The sequence below is a fragment of the Cryptomeria japonica genome, chromosome 5, assembly GCF_030272615.1.
Source record: "Cryptomeria japonica chromosome 5, Sugi_1.0, whole genome shotgun sequence".
Taxonomy (NCBI): domain Eukaryota; kingdom Viridiplantae; phylum Streptophyta; class Pinopsida; order Cupressales; family Cupressaceae; genus Cryptomeria; species Cryptomeria japonica.
Genome location: NC_081409.1, coordinates 629,439,339 through 629,446,080, shown reverse-complemented (window position 1 = coordinate 629,446,080; position 6,742 = coordinate 629,439,339). Strand labels below are relative to the sequence as shown.

Sequence of the window (6,742 nt, the reverse complement as noted above, 5' to 3'; positions counted from 1 at the left end):
GTTCTCTTTCTTATTTTTAGGTTTAACTATATAGAGATATACCTAATCATCCTAATTAAAAGAGGTTAATATATTAACTAATATTTATGTGAGGGTTAAACATGTCACAAGCATTTATAAACATTGATATTTATTTACTTATTTTGTTCTTACTTACATAATAGATAACACGAAAAAGACAAACAAGTTTTCCACAATACTACATAAGAAGGGTTTGATCATTTTAACATGGTTAAGGAGTAAAGACCACTATACGTTTTAGATGCCTAACATTATAACAACCAACTTACAATCTATTCACCATGTATAAATTAAATTTATCACCTTAACTCTGATTCATGCTAAGAGATTTAAGAGAACTATTTCTATTTTTGGACCATTTCAAATCTTTCTACCCTGCCAAAGTTAGAAATCAACCAGATCAATTTTTTTATCAAATATGTTTTTCGTGTTATTATGATTGTATTGAAATCTTCAATTGATCATAATCTCCTAATCATTCAATCACCCTCTTTTGATCAATTTTCTAGTCCAGTTTTCTTCCCAAGGCACCCATGCATGAAGAAGAGCGCGTACAACACCCACAACCAATTCAATTGTATTCCTAAATATGCATAAGAAGCAAATAGGTGATTCCTAAAGATTTAGGTGTTGTACATAAAATGGGAAAACCCACCAAACGAGAAATATTTATGAACTAGTTGGGATACACTCCCCATTTTACAAAATAGATCTTTTTTTTTTCAAAAAAAAAATTGCTACAAGATTAATTGAAATCTCTTTCTGAAAAATAGCAGCCCCTATTATATAGGACTGCAGATTTGAGTGTGTTGAAAAAGTGGAGGAATGGAAATTGCCCCACTAGGTTAAACTTTTTTTTTCTGCTACTTGTCAATCATCCAAAGTTTTTTAATTTTCTTGTTATTTTATATTTTACTCAGTTGAATTGAATATGTTAAATGATAAAATTCATGAGATCACCTACTTCATAAATTTTGGAGTTTAAATTTTTAAACTTAAATTACACTACAATGTTCATGGAACCACCCACTTTAAAATAATCCTAAAAATCTCAGCAACACCCACTGAATCATAATCTTAACATTCTTTAAATCGAATTGTTTTGTAGGACACCCCAATACTTATCATTAAAAAATGAATTCAAATGTGTTTTAACTTCATTGCACAATATACCACTGAAGCTGCTATCAAAAAATTTAGATATATTCTCAGGGGAAAAAAAATTTGTATCATTTGAGGTACATATGAACATGTAATCCCTTCTTCAAAAGGCACTTGCTCTTCCAACTAAGTTGATATTTAGGCATGCCACAAAAAAAGGTACAAAAATGATCTCTCTGTACTGCTATTTGTCACAGAATGAGATGTTGAACTATATATGCAACATACCCTGCTTTTCATAAGAAAAAAATCTCAACAAATGAAACTTAAAAAATGTTTAGAACCCTTTTCTAACAATTTGATAAGCCTCTCCTTCAAATACACTTTAACTTAGAATTAATAAGGGAAAAACACACTAGATCTCCATAAATTTCATATCACCGGCAAGTTATGACACATGTTTATCAAGCACTTGCTATGATGATGACCTAGGTTCAAACTTTCTTGAAATTGTTGCTTGTGTTAAAATAGGCTACACTCAAACAAAAACAAGTCAAAGGCAAATTTTGGCAAAATAGAAACCACTCAGACATGCCTTAAACCAAAGAGGGCACTCAAACATGCCTTAAACCAAAGAGGGTTTCTAAACTAGACTGTATATTCACCATGTTTAGTTGTGACAGAAAAGTGTTACACTTGAACATTATAGAAAAAAAGAATGTCACATGATCAATGTCAGAGTCCCCAAATGTCAAATACTAATAAATTTCTTTTCTGCAATTAAAACACAGCTTTCAAGTTCTAATTGATTTAGCCAAGCAATTTATTACAAAAATCAGCAGGACAAAGATGAATGATGGAATAGAATCTAGGATTTCTAGATAGCAAGATTATAGATTATACAATAAAATTCAGAATACTTTATATCCTTCAATGAACCAGTGTCTCTAAACAATGTTCAAAGACTTACAACAATAATTGAAGCATAAACACACAAGCTTTGGTAGAGTATTTTTAAGCACGGGTAGGTGAGTTGGCTTGGGCTGTGCGTTTGCTCCCCATAGGTCTCAGGTTTAAGAGGGGTGACTGCTTGTGAGGTGTGGATCCTTCCCAAGAGATTAGTCTTGCCTCAGCTCGCCTTGTTCGTTGGACTGGGTCGCAGGGATACCCTCGATATCTTTAAAAAAATAGCATATGTCGACAGTACAATTTGATACTAAATTTAAAACCCTTCCATGGCATTCATGCATGTGCTACACAACCTAGATTGCCATCCATCTAGAATCAATATAGTCTTGAGCATAAAAACATTTCACAAAAATTAAGATCAAATTTTCTCCAAAAGAAATCAAACGTGTCAAATAAAATAACTCAATATTAAGAAATTATAATAATCAACAACTTTAAATTGGATTTTAATTCCTAGCAGCATAAATTTTTCTTTGGAAATAAATTGGCATATCAAAGGTAGAAAAATTGATTAGCATGAGAGTTTTTGGAAATAATCACACAAGCAGAAAATTTCGGTAAAAAGGATTCTCATCATTGAACCACTGGAGTAAAAGAGGTATAAAAGAGTGAGTGAAGGGGTTCCTCATTTTTACTCATTTCAAAAGCTAGGTTGAACAGGAGTAAAAGAGTGAGTGAAGGAATGAAAGAGTGTGATTGAAGTGATGCAAGTGCAAGAGAGGGTGAAGAGGAGCAAGAAGAAAAGAAAGAAGAGGAATTCTACACCAAGTTGGGAAACAATTTCATGCACAATGTAAGATTCTCTGACTTTCGAATTTTCTTTATTAGTTTCATATTCAAATTTTAATTTTATTCTTTGTTTCATACACATGGCTGCAAGTGTATGTTTAATGATTCATTGTTCAATGTTTATTGTTTGTTGCTCATATTGTCAATTTGTATTAAGATTCAACACTGAAATTTATTTTTTAATTTTGTTAAACTAGGTTGAAACTTTTGTGTATCCTCTACTCTTGTGCTTCATATGACCTAAAGTAAGAAAAACAAAAGCAAAATCTTTGATTGACAAAGATTAGTTTGAATTTTAAATCTAGAATTCTAACTTTTTGCTTTATTAATGAATCCACTAAAACTCGGCCAAATGCTACCCCCGTCATGAATCAAAGATTAGTTTGAATTTTAAATCTAGAATTCTAAACTTACAAATTTTATTAGTGAAGATGAGGTTGAGGCTCACAATGAAAGTATTGAATCTAATTATGGACCTGAGGTTGAGGTTGAGGCTGAGAGGGGTGACCATGAGGCTGAAACCCAAACCACTAGTTTAATGGCCATTGCAACTACAAGTATAGATTGCCCCTCTACATAACTGGCAAACTATACCATGGGTCCTTTTGAATCATAAGTCTCCTTTGAAACAATTTACAACAAAATTGTCAAGCAAGATTGGGACATTTGGGGGCACAAGGTTGTGGAAGTGCAACTTTTGTGCACTTAAATTTTTGGGGAAGCATATGAATTTTGGGGGAGACCAGTGAACCTAAATTATAAAACTAAGATATACAAGCTATGGGGTGTTACCAATGGCAATGCAGTTGCACCTATGTCTATTTTTTTGTCTCATAGGCCACAAGCTCATCAGAGCCATCCACACGATTATACTTATACTTTGCAAACGAGAGTAGTAGAGATGCCAGGTTGTTCTTCAGGGTCTCGTGTAGGAGAGGCTGGGGGGAACACAAATTAACAAGTGATGCTCATAACCTCAAAGCTGATTTATTCGATGTGTAGATGAAGGATGATACATATGATGCCATACGAAAATTATTCTTTCCCAATGACATTACATTTCATGTGGCTCAATTTCCTTATTATAAGACGATGATGGCAATGGTAGCAAGGACAGGTCCATCATATGTGCCACTAGGTGAGACAAAATTGAGAACCATGATCTTGTACAAGAACTATCCAAAGATAAATGTGTTAATGAAGAAAATGTGGAATGCGATATAGTCATTGATGAGTGTACGGACATTAGGCATCATCCACTCATCAATATCATGGTTACATGTATAGAGGGCACATATTTTCTTAAGGCAATTGATTGTTCAGGGCATTGCAAAGATGTTGATTTTCAGTTTCAGATCCTCAAGGATGCTATTGAGGAGGTTAGGCCACAAAATGTGGTCCAAATAGAGACAAAAGTAGCCCATGTGTGCAATGTTGCAAGGAAATTAGTTGAGACAACTCATAGACATCAGTTTCAGATTCTCAAGGATGCTATTGAGAAGGTTGGGCCACAAAATGTGGTCCAAGTACAGACAGATGCAGCCCATGTGCGTAGTCTTGAAGAGAAATCAGTTGAGACAACTCAAACATATTTGGGGGACGACTCCTTGTGTGCATGCCATGAATAATGCACTCAAGGGCATGGGAAAGATTACGTGTATCAAAGCAGTGGTCAATGATGCTAGAGATGTGCAAATGTTTATTTGCAACCACCACACTCACATGCACTCTTCAAGAGCTTCTCTAAGGAGTTTTTGAAACTTGTTGAGACTAGCTATGCATCGCATTTCATTCTCTTGGAGAGAATACTTGAGTTGCAAGAGGAATTGCAACTAGTGGCTACAATAGTGGAATGGAATCAATGGCCCAAGTCCAAGACAAAGTAGGGAAGAGTGAAGAATGTAGTGAAGAGTGATGCTTTTTTGGGTGATGCAAAATATAGTCTCCACCATTGCTCTAGTTTTTCAAGTCATTAGATCTATGGATGTCAATGCACCTAACCTTGGAGAGGTGTATGAGTGCATTGATTCTATGCTTGACCATATGAGGGTTGTTGTGCAAGAGGACCCCACATTGCACTCGACAATGAGCATGTTCAACCAATCCCTCATCGGAGATGGGAGCTCAACACTCCCCTGCATATGGTTGCCTATGCATTGAACCCCAAGTGGTACAAGCATAGACCTGGTAGAGTTACACCTATACAATATGTTGAGGTGTAGATAGGGTTCTTTAGGGCCATTGAAAAGATGTACAATCTTGTAGAGGCAAGCATCATTCATACGAAGTAAACAAAATTTGCCACTCTTAGATGTTATTGTGGGGTGGACAAGATGGATATGACAACTATGGCACAAGAGGACCCAATTTTGTGGTGGAATTACCATGGACTGATTTCTTTGACTACCACTCTAGCCATTCAATTGTTATCTTAAGTTTCTAGTTCCTCAATTGGTTTGAGGAACTAGTCTACTTATAACTTCATCCTGTTGTGACGTTTTCACACATCGCCCCATTGCAAATGGGGACCCCCTACTTTTTAGGCCCTCTCGATCTTTTGGCTTTTGTTTGTTGGGTCTCCTCGCAGCAGTCTCGTCAGTCTCCTCGCTTTGGAAGTGTTTGGGGGTCAATTTGATCAAGTCTACAACTCATTTGAGCAAATTGGGCTAAGTCTAGAGCTTGTTTTGGTTGTTTTAGGGTTTTGTTCTTCAAACCTAGATTTTAGGGTTCTCTTTTAGGATTTTCAGAAAACTGAATGTTGCATTGGACTCAAAGCCCTCTAAGGAACCTGCATGTGAAATTTGAGTGAATTTTGGGCAACTTTCTATTTTTAGAAAGTTCTTATTTTTTAGGGATTTCATTTGCCTCCTAGATTGTGTTCATTTCACCAAAAATCAAACTTACTATTTTTAGTAAGTTTCTATATTTAGTAAGTCTCCCTACGTCTTGTTTTGCCCTAAATTTGACATTTTGAAACACTTTCTATTTTTGGAAAGTCTATTTGTGGCAGGTTCTTCATAGCCAGATACTGGAGACTGAATATTCATGAACATTCCTAAATCCAGAAAGTAAAGGAGCAGGCTAAATTGATCAAAAAATTGGCTAACTGTGGACATTCATTCCAAAAATGGAAAGCGTGAAGATCTTCCAAGTCTGGCACATGGAAATCGCTTCAATTCCCAAATTGGCATCCTGATCATGGAAAATGTCCAAAACTAGCTAAGTCTGGAAGGGAGCAAGTCATATTCCTTGGCCAGACCAAAATGGTGCCCTAGTCAGAATTTGTGCACTGAATTCCAAATGCCATGGAAAAGTCCAAAATCTCGAAATTCCTTCCCTAAAGTGTTTTGGTGCCCAAGAAGAGTGATGGGCGCTAGATGGAGGCAAGCATGAAAAAACACTCAAAAGGCAAAATTCCACCATGAAGTGATTTTGGCGCCCAAGTAAAGGGTTGGGTGCCAAATAGGGGCCCTCGTGGAAAAACAACAAAATGAAGATTTCCTCCCCTTGGTGGATTTGGCGCCCAAGTGTGCATTAGGGCACTAGAATGAGTGTGCCATGGAAAATTTAAAAAATGTTTAGATTCCTCCCCATGGTGAATTAGCACCCTAGTCAGTATTCAGACCCTGAAATGGGATTGCCAAGGAGAGAACACACAAAGACAAAATTTCTTCATAAAGTGCTTTTAGTGCCCAAGTCAAGGAAGGGTTGCCAAAGTCAAGGTGGCTTGGAAAAAGTAAAATTTGAAACATTCCTTGGCACAGTGAAAATAACGCCCAAGAGGCAGGTAGGGCGCCAAAAGATGGCTAGCATGGAAAAATCAAAAAGTGAAAATTCCTTGCCCAAGTGCTTCTAGCGCCCA

General features: G+C 36.2%; 1 protein-coding gene across 2 annotated transcripts in view; it reads right to left on the bottom strand.

The window, feature by feature from the left end:
- Positions 1-585: 585 nt before the first annotated feature.
- Positions 586-6,742, bottom strand: part of LOC131055052 (uncharacterized) — a 42,418-nt gene continuing 36,261 nt past the window's right edge. The window contains exon 2 of one of the 2 annotated variants that reach the window (XM_057989671.1): positions 586-604. The gene's annotated coding sequence lies outside the window, so the exon portion shown is untranslated. Of the gene's footprint in view, positions 605-1,976; positions 2,385-6,742 lie in introns of those variants that run through there. The other variant, XM_057989670.1, reaches the window with a different exon arrangement.